Genomic DNA, 13,002 nt, shown 5'->3' on the forward strand with positions numbered 1-13,002 from the left:
AGGAAGGCAGGAAGGCAGGAAGGCAGGAAGGCAGGAAGGCAGGAAGGAAGGGGAGAGGGAGGGAGTAGGGGAGAGGGGATGGGAGGAAGGAAGGAAGGAAAATAAAAAGGAAGAAAGGAAAACGAAAGAAAATAATGGATGTTTCTCAAATAAAGATCCACTAAGAATCTTTTTGAACAAACAATGGACAAAAATGAAGGTGACTTACCTTCAAACAAGAATTCTCATAAAGTGTTTGGCTAACACGATGCTGAATAAAGAATCTTTTAAATAACAATTGATTAGTTTGGTCACCTTAAGAACACTTTCAGCTCCTTTTCTTAGTTTGAATGGTTGCTCAAGTCTCAACTACAGAATAGTTCATTCTATACACAGTGTACATTTCAAGGTTTTACTTTGTTTTCTTCTTTTAAACTTCTCTCCCTCGCTTCCTTTTTAAATATATTTTTTAAATTTGTTATTATTAATATTTAAGTTCTGTTTTAGGAAAGTTCCTTACTACCAAGGAATACCAACGCTGATACTTCACCTCTGGGGATAGATATTGGGATATTAGGAAATGTTTAAATTTTTTTTTACATTTATTCATTTTTGAGAGACAGAGAACAGCGGGGGAGGGGCAGAGAGAGAGAGGGAGACACAGAATCCCAAGCAGACTCCAAGCTCTGAGCTGTCGGCACAGGGCCCCAAACAGGGCTCGAACTCACAAACAGTGAGATCATGACCTGAGCTGAAGTCCGATGCTCAACCAGCTGAGCCACCCAGGCGCCCCGGAAATATGTTTAAAATTCAAATGTTTTACACTTGAATTCATGGCAGACAAAATTATTTTATGTTTTAATGTTAATTTATACTAATTTTATATGTAAGAAGATATTAGATATCCCCCAATAGAAGCATCCAGGATATTTATGTTGTCATATCTCTTTCTCACACACATATATTACAAATTGACAGCAGTCACTACTGTGATATTCAGATGTTAAATACAGTTATATAAATACACCTAGTATAAGTTGAAAATACATGCTATTTTTTTAATGTTCATTTATTTTTGAGAGAGAGAAAGAGACAGAGTACAAGTGGGGGAAGGGCAGAGAGGGAGGGAGCTGGAACCCAGGAACCTAGATCATGATCTTAGCCTAAGTCAAATGGTTAACTGACTGAGCTACCCAGGTGCCCCAGAAAATACATGCTATTTTAAACCAACACCATCTATTCCCTGAAATCTTAAAAAGTGGTTATGTAACAGGTGGTTCCATAGAACTATTATGAAACATTAAAGAAAAATTAAGAAAACAGACACTAAAATTATTGTCAAGGAATACTCAAAATTAACTAAATGTATGGGGGTGTGTGTGTGTGTGTGTGTATGTGTGTGCATATGCACACACATTTCAAGAAGACAGGCATATTAATGCCAAGGAAATGTTTTATTTCTAAATAAGGGGGTATCCCACAGCTCTGTGCATATTACTTCCGAACTTGCATTACAAACATGAGGGAGACTAAAACCAATGAAGTAAAACTACAAATTTTATAGGACTCTCACAGATTTTGAAACAAAATTATGGTTATTCATGGCCAATAACAATAATCTTTGTCCTTCATGTTTTTCTCTCACAAAATTACGTGGACTTGAAAGCATTACATTTATTAGAAGTCAGATTTTAAACGATTGCCTTGTGATTCTACCCTACTTTTTCCATATCCAGACTGTTTTTACTGTACAGTCCAAGAGTAGGATAAAGACAAGCACACATCGACTTGGCACTCAGGTATCATAGAAATGTACTAAAATTAAAAAAAACAAAAAAACAGATCACATTCCAGGCTCTGCTACTACTAAGTTCCTTAGGTTGTGGGCCGGTCACTTAATCTCGCTTGCCCAGGTGGCTGCTTTCTCTGTCAATCCTAAAATTTCTGACTCTATGGCTCACAAGAAAAGATTTAGGATTGGCAATCCAAAGAAGATGACTCATTTGTTAGTATGAGAAATACTTATTACTGTAAGAAATATTCTCTTCCAAATACTTAAATCATCATAGATCACATATTCTCCAAACACAGATTTTTTTTTTAGCTTTTAGTTCTCCTTCCTAAAGAGAACCAGTTATTTTCTCATGTAATCGTCCAGAGATTTTCTATGTATAAGAACTGTTTTCTGTGTTTAAGATAACTTAGAGGATGTGACCCAAGACCAAACCAAATTTAGAGTTTAATAAATGTAGGATAAAAAAAATCAGATAATGATATTTATGGGGTTCAGGACACACTACTTCAAAATATGGCATCTTGGCATACTGAGTATCTTAAGCTAAAGGAAATTGAGATAAAAGCAGAAGCAGAAAGATCACTCTGACAACAACAACGATAAGAACAAAACACAGGCCCCAAATGGAGTCATATGTGCTAACCCCATGTCACCAAATCAGGGTTTAACACGTAACCTAACTGCAGTTTCAACCTTCCTCAAGGAACATAACTTTAACCACTCAGCCTGGAATTTCCTGGTCAGCACTGGTAAGGTAATCCACCTATTAAGACACTTTTATCCCCCAAAGGGAGAGGATTTTGCCCCAAATAAACCTTTTGTGCTTATGACTTTCTTGTCCTTTCTTTAAACCTTCCCTCTCTGTAGCCCTTTGGAGCTCCTTCAATTGCTAGATGAAATTGTGACTAATTCATGAATCACTGAATAAAGGTGAATAGATCTTCAAGTTTTCTCGGTTGAATTTTTGTTATTTAACAGTCCCCTCACCTGTCTCTCTTGAAACAGGTCATAAAACTTCCACAAGAAAGGTACCCTCCATTTACCAGAAGGGAAGGACAATATTCTAATCATCACCTATGGGTAATTTGGGGCTGGGAAATCTGTAAACAAATCTTGTTAAACTAACCATTATACTCCTAGTTTCCTCTTTACCGTTTATTGACCCAAGCCTAAATTATGCTGTTTTGTCAATTCCTAAACAAATGAATTGATTCTTCATTCAAAAGGTATAGAAGCTTTGTCTTCTGGTCACCTCTTTGAGTCTTCATTTTCTTTTGAAGGCTCCCATGTACATGTTAAAATACAATTAAATCCATGGGTTTTTTTTCCTATTGTCTTTGTCAGTTTAATTTTCAAAGGAAGACAAGGGAAACATTTCCCTCCACTACAATATATCTGTCTAGAAAGGCGTATGTACTAAAAATCTGCTTATTCCTTGTTGAAATATGACATTCTCTAATGATCCCTCTGGATTTTACCCTAGTCACTAGCCCACATCCAAGATTGTGGTGAGGCCAATCGACTTCAATTCCCTGACTTCTTGTTCTGTCTTCTGTAACAATTCACATTCTTCTTTTTTCCTAAAATATTTTCCCTTCTTTTGTCTTCCTTTCCAGTTCCTACTCATTATTCAAGACTCAGCTCAGATTACGGCTTCTAGGAAGGGTGATGGACTTCTAAGACATTATAAGATCCATCTCTCCTAAAACACTTATTTAATTGCTATTGTTTTTAAGTCTGTCTCTCCCACTAGACAATGCTTCTGAAAGGCAGGCAATGCAACCTAGATGCTATACATCTACCCAGTCCTAGTTCAAAGTACCAGACTGCTATATGAAGGCTTGAAAATTTTTCTTTCATTAATAAAAAAAAAACATTGATAGTTCCATTAACATTATGCTTTAGTCTAATTTTTTAGCTTTTTATTTTTATTTTAATTAATTTTTTTTTTCATTCCATGCAGGGTGCCATTTTGTATATGCTAGAGGCTATCTTTTACAAGGTACTTCTATATTTATGCCTTATGATTAAGGTTATAAGTATGAGTAGCATTTGGGGGCGCCTGGGTAGTTCAGTCAGTTAAGTATCTGACTTCGGCTCGGGTCATAATCTCACAGTTTGTGAGTTCGAGCCCTGCATCAGGCTCTGTGCTGACAGCTTGCTCAGAGCCTGGAGCCTGCTTCGATTCTGTCTCCCTTTCTCTCTGCCCCTCCCCTGCTCACACTCTGTCTCTCTCAAAAATAAACAAACATTAAAAAAAATATGAGAAGGCTTTGCATGAAAGTCAGGTATTTGCAACAAAAATAGCCTAGTCCAATCTCCTTAATGACACTACACTTCTGTCTCTTGACACCTAAAACATTTCAGCTCTTTCTGACATTTATTTGAACATATATTTTCAGCAAGTGATTTAATGTAGTCTATAAATAAATCCTGCAATAAAGATGAAATTCGAAATATTAATTTTTTCCCACAAAGACATTTTCTTAATAGCTACTTATAGCAGCAGGGACTGTTCTAGGAACTGAACACACAACTCTGACTACAACGTACAAAATAACCCTACCCCTTTAGTGCTTAAATTCTAGAGGAGTGGGTGGAATCATAAAATAAATGAGTAAAACCTTTAGAATCTTATATGCTGATAATGCTATGAAGAAATATATAAAAGGAAAGGAATTGAAGAACAGTAGGAGAGGGATTCACTTTTGAATTGCAGAGTCAAGAAAGACCTTACTAAGAGGTGAATACTACTCAGAGGTAGGACAGTGTCCCATGGAACATCTGAGAAAAAAGCATTCCAGCCCTATATTACCTCCGTCCTTTAAGTAAATATGTACACTTCGTATTCAGGAGCAGCAACATGGCTATGGGAGCTATGGAGTGGTATGAAGAAAGGAAGAGCTATGTATGGGTCATCAAGTCAGAGAGATTAAAAAAAAGGTAGAATTATATAAGAACTTTAGCTATTGAGAAGACTTTAGTTTTACTTTGAGGGATATGTGAAGCCATTGACAAGTTCACAGAAGCAAAGTACTATGATCTAACATACATTTCAACAGGGTACTATGATATAACATACATTTCAACAGGATACTGGATGAGACACAGAAGAACAAACAACAGAAAACAAGAGTGGATACTCCAAACAGATAGCATGAGTCACAGGTAGGACCCTAAACTGGGGTGAAAAATTTTGTGAAATTCATAGGAGACAAACCTATACTTTCAGTCCTATCATCTTCTATTAATGGATGCAATAGATAAATGCAATAGATAAATGGATGCAATAGATAAATGGTGCGATAAACATAGTGGGAGTATTACACTGACCTTTCTACCCTCAAAGTGTTTAGTGTCTGAAAAGAAACAAATACAAATACGAGTATAAAATACAAGTATGATGCAGCAAATGAGGGGAATGATTGGGCTAAGGACTTAGGTGACCTCAAGGGATAACCACAAAAAAATGGATAACAGTCCTCAATTATTTAGCATCTCTTGACTACTGTTTCAAGGTATTACACAGGGATATTTAGCTATGAAAAACATTGTAAGAGAGGAATATCCTACCCCTAGAATATAAAGAAAAAAGGTTCCACAGACTAGTTGGACATAGAGTACTTGGACTTGCATAACAAGTAGAATTCTGAACGGCAGAAATAGGGTGTGATAGAAGGCTAATGGATGTTCCACATGTGAGCGCATGAAGGGTTCATTCTACAGCCAGTTCAGGTATAGCAGGGATAGAATTCTGACAGATGAGTGACAGAAGACATAGGAAAACATAGGTCTTCATCAGTTTGGGCTGCAGTAACAAAAGAATACTATAGACTCTGTGGGTTAAACACCAAACATTTATTTATCCTACCAAATATTTATTTATCTTAGACTAGAAACTCTAAGATCAAGGTGTCAACAGATTCAGTGTCTGATGAGAACCCACTTCCTGGTTCATAGATGACCATGTTCTCACTGTGTCCTCACATAGTGGGGGAAAAAAAAAAAAGAGCTCTGGCTCTTCATATCCTTATAAAGTCATGGATACCATCAGGGAACTCCACCCCCACGACCTCATCTAAATCTAATTACTCCCCAAAGGTCTCCTTTCCAAATATTATCACAGTGGGGGTTAGGCTTCAATATATGAATTTTGAGGGGATACACAAAGCAGTAAGTTTGGATGCAGCCTGTGAAAAGCTGAAAAAAACCTTATTAGTCATTAGTATTTTATCTAAGAAATGGAATGGCAACTAAAGATTTTAGTAATAAGATTTACCTAGTTAGAAGGGTTCTAAAAGGACCTCTAGCAAAAGTATGAAGGAGAGACTGGGAATGGGCTCAGGAAGAAGGAAACTGGAGGCCTATAGGTCATTTGGGGGATATTGCTTTACTTCAGATCTTTGGGAGCCAGAAAAACAGAATTTTTATGAGGTTATAATAAAAACTAACTAAATACATTGATCAAGGACTCTCCTACATTCTGAAATAACATACACAATATTCTAAAAGAAAATGTCTAAGTAGAATCTATACATATTCTCCATGTTTTGCCTGTCTTACTGCACTTGGGTACTAAGAATAATAATTCTGATCATGGCATCAAAATGCAATTCTATTCTAAGTGAAAATGATGGAGAATTTTCTTTTTTCCTACGAAACATAAGTTTAAGAACCAGTTCTGTAAATAAAAATATGTTTATTTTAACAATGTGATGGCAAATGTGATCATTTGTTTTATTCCTAAAGCAAAATAATTGTGTCACATTTATATAATTTTGTCTTATTACAGTGATTTATTAGTTTATTAAAAACTATACAATTTTGAAGAGAAAAAATCATCACTTTCATTATATATGAACTATGAATACTATATTCATATTTCATTCAAAATAGGAATATAAGAATTTATATAAAGATTATATAAATTTATTACATTAAATTATGGAAATTGAATTAAAATGAGTTCTTTATATTCACAAAGAATTGAAGCTAATAATCAGTATTTCTTCTCTTTTTTTAATAATTTCTGTTAACATTTCTAGGCAATTTAGGTAAATATGATGTAAAAATTGAATTATCTAGATAATTGCTGTTATGCTCCTTCTAATTGGAATATCATTCTCATCTTTTGCTTAAACTTTAAATAAGATTTTTACAGTTAGGCGTTTCAGGGTGGCTTAGTGGGTTAAGAGTTTGCCTCTTAATTTTGGCTTAGGTCATGATCTCATGGTTTGTGAATTTGAGCCTCACATCAGGCTCTGTGCTGATGATGCACAGCCTGCTCGGGATTCTCTGTCTCCCCCCACCCCCACCCCCCTTCCCCTGCTCGTGCTGTCTGTCTGTTTGCCTCTCTCTCTCAAAAATTAACAAACATTAAACAAAACATTTTTCCAGTTATATGTTACATGCCCAGAACTCCAATTTTAATTAAGAATTCTGTAGGCCCACCATATCCCTTACAGCTCCTGAAGAGCTAACAAATCCGAAGGATCCCTTGAAAGTAGCATATAAACCAGTATAATCATCATCTTTACACTAAAGCAAATTGAGGCCTGGAGAGTTTATGTGATTTCCTCAAGATAGTATAGGGAGGAACAGAACTAGGACCATGACAATGATTTTCTTTTTAATCATAAATTCAGTGCCTTTTCTAATATTCCACCTTGACACAAATTGCTTTGTCCAATGAAGAATGTCAATTTTATTATACATATGCACTCTGCTATTTCCATGTTCTTTCCATACACTGATCACCCATCCTGATTTTCCTCTGATTGCCTATTTTATGAGGTGGTCCATTTTTAATATTGAGCTCATTTTGTTATTCCCTGATCAATTACATAACCTTGTTGGCTTGTAACATTAAGCTGCCATTCATGCTTACATCTCTCAATTTCATATATCTAACACATTTTATTAAAATTTTACTTAATCCTTTTTGTAGATTATTAATAAAGATGACAAGCAAACCTAGACACTGACCTACATTTTCATTTTTGACTTTTTTCAGCTATCCCTTTCCTATCTCCAAATCAATACAACTAAAGTAATTTCATCTATTTTATGAATAGAAAGATAATGTGGTCCTTGTAGGATAAGAATTACATATTAATTTATTTCAATTTTTTTAATATTTAAAAATAAACAGATTTTAGATGCTTTTGAATTTAAATGCTACTGCTACTATTGGAGACAGTTATTTGTGTTTTCTGTTACTTTTAAGCAGAGTTTGTTTTAAAACACTTGTGATGTGATCTTTTAAAAGTATTCTTAAATCAAATCATATCAGATACTAAAGGACAGATGGTAAGTAGTTTTAACTCCAAGCTAATAGAAAGTGAAGAAAAGGAAAGCGAATGAGAAAAGAATAACACAAAAATTGGAAGGCTTAAACATTCCATGGTTTGATTTTATCATGAGACTAACATATTAGACTACCTCACTGATTTCTCTCAATTATACAGTGATTCATAACTTTGCAGTTAAGTATTGAATAGGTGCACACATTTAAAACATGGGAGTTATAAGGAGAAAAACTAGTTCAAAGAGATAAAATTGAAGAACATACCATACTATGGTTCCAAATAAGGGTGATATAGGCTTATTCCAAATGACAGGAAGTAATGGGTTTCTATAGATATCTTAGATTCAAGCTGTTGGCTTTCAAGATTAAACTGAATTAATTAATATTCCATGTAACTCCACCAAATAAATAAACAAAAACCTAAAGAGCCAAACAAATGACTAGTTTCTGAGATATACTAGTGTTTCTTGAATTAACTAATTTAAAAAGAAGTGCCTTGGTTCTTTTTCAACATACAGATTCAGAGACTGTCTGAAGATATTAAGCCAATAAGCTTGAACAGTACCAAGATAGTACCATTTTTAATCAAGTTCCCTACATCACATCAGAGAAGGATGAGAAACACTGAGCCAATGGGTCAGTTCCTGGCATGGGAACATGTTCTTGAGATATATTATTTGTTTCTAAATCAGAACTTGGATGTCACTACATTTTAAAGTAAAAATAATATTTTGGTTTGAATCATAAAAATAATTTCAGACTTTTCTTGAATTTGTCATTCATAAAATTCATGCTTGGGTATTCCTTCCTCTCTGCATTAAGTTCCTTGAGTACAGAAACTAGGCTGTCCTTGTTCAGTGCTTAACTCCCAACACAAAAATCTAGAACTTGGTGATCCTTGATCAAACCTTTCTACTAAATGGGGTGCCTGGGTGGCTCAGGCAGTTAAGCAGCCAATTCTTGATTTCAGCTCAGGTCATGAATTCACTGTTTGTGTGAGTTTGAGTCCACGTTGGGCTTTGCACTGACAGCATGAAGCCTGCTAAGGATTCTCTCTCTCCTTCTCTTTCTGCACATCCCCTGCTCATGTTCTCTCTCAAAATAAATAAACATAAAAAAATAAAATAAAAAACTTTCTGTTAAAAGAATGCATTAATTACTATGTAGAGAAACTGTTCTATAAATGGGAATATTTTAATGCATTCAAAAATAAAATATAAGGATTTAAGAATTCAAATATACTGAATGAACAATTTATATTAAATGTTTTTCTCCTTGAAATAGCTGCCAACTATTTGATAGACAAAGGGGGTAAAAAGCTCCTGATGTTTACTTTTAGGTAGTTCTGACAATCATATCCAACCACCACACAACTATAAACTCTTCCAGATACATTCTCCCAAAAATCAGTTGACTTCTGACCAAGTATATGACTTGTTTCCTTTCCATGACTGATGTGCTTTTTAACCTCTTTTTAACATAACTCGCCATTCTTTTTCAATAGCTAGTCAAAGGTTCACTTTTCTTTGTATAGCAATTCACATTTGTTAAGCTCTCTCTCAGACTATATGGAATGCAATCAATATAAATTACCTAAATATCTCTTTTCCTGAGAGTGAAGAGATTGAAATAAGTAGCATATTTCACTGATCAAATTCTATGTGTTTAATAAAAATAATTTTACAATGCACACTAAATGTAAAGTATGGATTAGACTATGTCCTAATTTTTAAAACATACGTCATTGAATTTTCATTCTCACAACAATCCAGTGAGATATTTATTATCTACGTGAAGAGATGAGATACCTAGGTATCTCAGTTTTTTTTTTTTTTTCCTCTTCTCTCTTTTTTCTTTTGGAATTCCTATATAGGAATTTATAAAGATTATACATGTTTTAATAAATTAAGGTAAGAAATTCTAAAAACAAACATATAAACATGCCCTTAAAGTTCAAAAAATATTAACGATCACAATAGAGCAATGTCTATAGGGAATTCTGGAATTTTACATAGATGTAGTTGAAAGCAGGAAAAAAAAAAGCCTGCCTTCTCAGCAGATATCAAAGATTTCCATATTGCATGCTAACTGCTCAGGCGGTTAATTTGCACTAATCAGCTGGAGACAAAGGGAAAGAAAATTACAGTAACTTGATGAGTTAATTTTGTGTTTTGTAGTCATTGTCTTCCTGGGTTGCTAAATGCTCTATCTTTAACATAGTTTTGAGATATTACAGACGCCCTTGTCAAAACCAGGTAACACACTTGTGAACTGTTAAAATTAAATGAAAGTTCTTTCATTCATTTGTTCTGAAACAGAAACCAGGCCCTCTAAATTGAAAAAGACTAAAAACAAACAAACAAACAAACAAACAAAGGCCCAAGGGCTTTTCCAAATCGACAAACTTTCCCCTATAGATTCTTTCTATACATTTTATTTAGAGGTCTCTATGCATAATCTTTCAAAACACTTGATATTCTAGGAGTTTACAATTAAAAATAAGATGACAGACATATTCTCTTTATAAAGGGAGAGAGCAGAGTATAGCTTCACACTGACACTTGGGAGATTATTGTATCCTCTTCCCAAAGACCTGAGTCAAGTAGGCCATCTCCATGAATATACTCTATCACAGTTTTAAGATTACTGAATCAAAGTACTTTAATTGCAAAGGAAAAGTACACTGTCCTAGAGAAATCTAAAGCAATAAATCAAAAAGTAATTTATGCATATTCTGTTAAGATATTAAAGACCGAGAACACCCGTCAATTTTAAACCCAAGAGACCTTTCATTATTTCTTCCAATGCAATTTAGAACCAGAAAGCCATTAGGTGTCTACTATCCGCAAAGAACTGTGCTTACAGAGCAGGACTTACTGAGATGTATACAGTATAGTCCTGGCCTAAGGAGGGTCTTACATATCACTTTCAATAAGCAAATGGATATCTATCAGCTGAAGACCCATAATAATCATAACTTTGTGTTATGGAAAATGATCACCAAAAATTACTCTTCATGACTTAGAAAGGGGGAATGGTTACTTATTTAAAACAACAAAAACAGGGAGAAAATACTCAATTTCTAAGAAGTATTCTGCAATACTGGTCCTTTTCACTTATTACAGCTCTCCATAGAGTAATAGACATTCTAGAAAAACAAGCATTTAACCCACTGTAGACAAGTGGATACTAGTATTTAAATTTTTAAAGAAATCAACCAAATACTGTCTTCTTATAATGTAATCAAACCCTCAATGAAATAAGTAGATTTTGCTTCATTATTCTCTATTGAGAATCTAATGGAAAAGGCTTTGGGGATGTGACTTTTGGTCTATTCCTTTTGAAAGTGAATTGAAGGGTCAAATAGATCTTTTTCTTTAATGCTGGATTCACTCATCTCTAAAATGGGTATCATATTTAGATTGAAACATGAAATTGACCATATTTGACCATTTTAAACCTACACAAAGGGCAATATTTGATTTGATTATATCAAATAATAAATCTTTTCTGACATATTTTCTAAACTCTGTAGCTATCTGTTATAAATTAGGTTATGAAATAAAACTGGCATAAATTGTCATTATCTAGATATTATCTATCTAGTATTTTTACTTTTAACTCTAAAGTTTTATAATTTTATGATTCTAAAGTAGGCTCATCATTTTGCTTTTGGATCTGAAATGAAGAAAATGTGAAACCAAGGCAACTCCTTCCTCAGACAGAATAACTGTTTTATTTTACTTTACTGATTTTGCTTCATTAGTCTAGGCTAAGCTTTGAGAATCCTGACAGGGCTTCAGAACAAGTAGTTATAATCGGAAAACACCAGATATTAATTAAGATGCCCCTCAATTAACTTCACATTATAGAGTCTACCATGATTATACACTGGAATTTTGACCAAATAGCTTTTGACAAAGAGGAAAACATAATGTTAATTGCCTTATTGGGACTTTTTAAGGGTTACTTCTGAGTTAAGCAATTTATATATTTTAGAGAGTACAGCCCTTAAAAGAGAGTTCGTTTGGAATCAAATCCAAAAATGTGTTTATCAGCTATGAGATATTGGCAAGGTATTAAACCTTGTCTAAGAGGTTAAGAAACCTCAGTTTCTTCATCTGTGAAATGGAAAAGTGAAGGGTAAAGCTTAACAGATTTCTTTTCAGATTGAAAAGCAATAATCCATGAGTGTTAAACTATGCCTTGGTTAACAGCATCTAAAATCCTACTGTAAATTGGATATTTCAGAGCTACCATGGTAGACCATATTTGAAGGATTTACAACATCATCCCATCTAAACTCTGTCTCGGAAAGGATCACTTGACGACTTATGATTAATAATACAAAGAAACTAAATACAGTAAAACAATGGATTGTGAGTAACTTGTTCTGTGAGTTTCCACAAGATGAGCAAACATATCTAAGAAATTTTAACTTAACAAATGAGCAATATCTTGCAATATGAGTAGGTGATGTGGAATGTCACTTTATCACAACTGAGCCAAATGTTATTCTCTCTTTCTTGCTTTGGAATTGCAAGTGATTGTCAATACAATGTCATATTTCTGCAAAATACTCAAAAGGAGGCAAAAGCAAGTGTCAGTGGATAGGTTCCTTGTTAAAATGTTTTTTTTAATGCTTATTTATTTTTGAGAGAGACAGAGCATGAGTGGAGGAGAGGCAGAGAAAGATGGAGGCACATAATCCAAAGCAGGCTCCAGACTCTGAGCTGTTAGCACAGAGCCAGATGCAGTGCTCGAGCCCATGAACTTTGAAATCATAACCTGAAGTCAGAGGTTTTTTTCTTCTTCTGTATCTGATCTCTTGTTGGGCAAGAGAGGACTCCAGACTCATAGTCTGCATCAAAAGGGAAGCCGACGTGGCCAAGAAGCCGACGTGGCCAAGAAGCCGACGTGG

General features: G+C 34.5%; 1 protein-coding gene and 1 long non-coding RNA gene across 5 annotated transcripts in view; one reads left to right on the forward strand and one right to left on the reverse strand.

Moving 5' to 3' along the window:
• The window catches only part of LRP1B (LDL receptor related protein 1B), a 1,898,953-nt gene that overhangs the window by 850,252 nt on the left and 1,035,699 nt on the right, over nt 1-13,002 (reverse strand). The window lies entirely within an intron of this gene.
• The window catches only part of LOC121030508 (uncharacterized), a 2,760-nt gene continuing 2,691 nt past the window's right edge, over nt 12,934-13,002 (forward strand). Inside the window, exon 1 of the long non-coding RNA XR_005790256.1 lies at nt 12,934-13,002. This exon is cut by the window's right edge and continues 140 nt beyond it. This is a non-coding gene — a long non-coding RNA (uncharacterized LOC121030508).

Source organism: Herpailurus yagouaroundi, unplaced genomic scaffold (genome assembly GCF_014898765.1).
Source record: "Herpailurus yagouaroundi ecotype Mexico unplaced genomic scaffold, PumYag 140, whole genome shotgun sequence".
Lineage (NCBI taxonomy): Eukaryota > Metazoa > Chordata > Mammalia > Carnivora > Felidae > Herpailurus > Herpailurus yagouaroundi.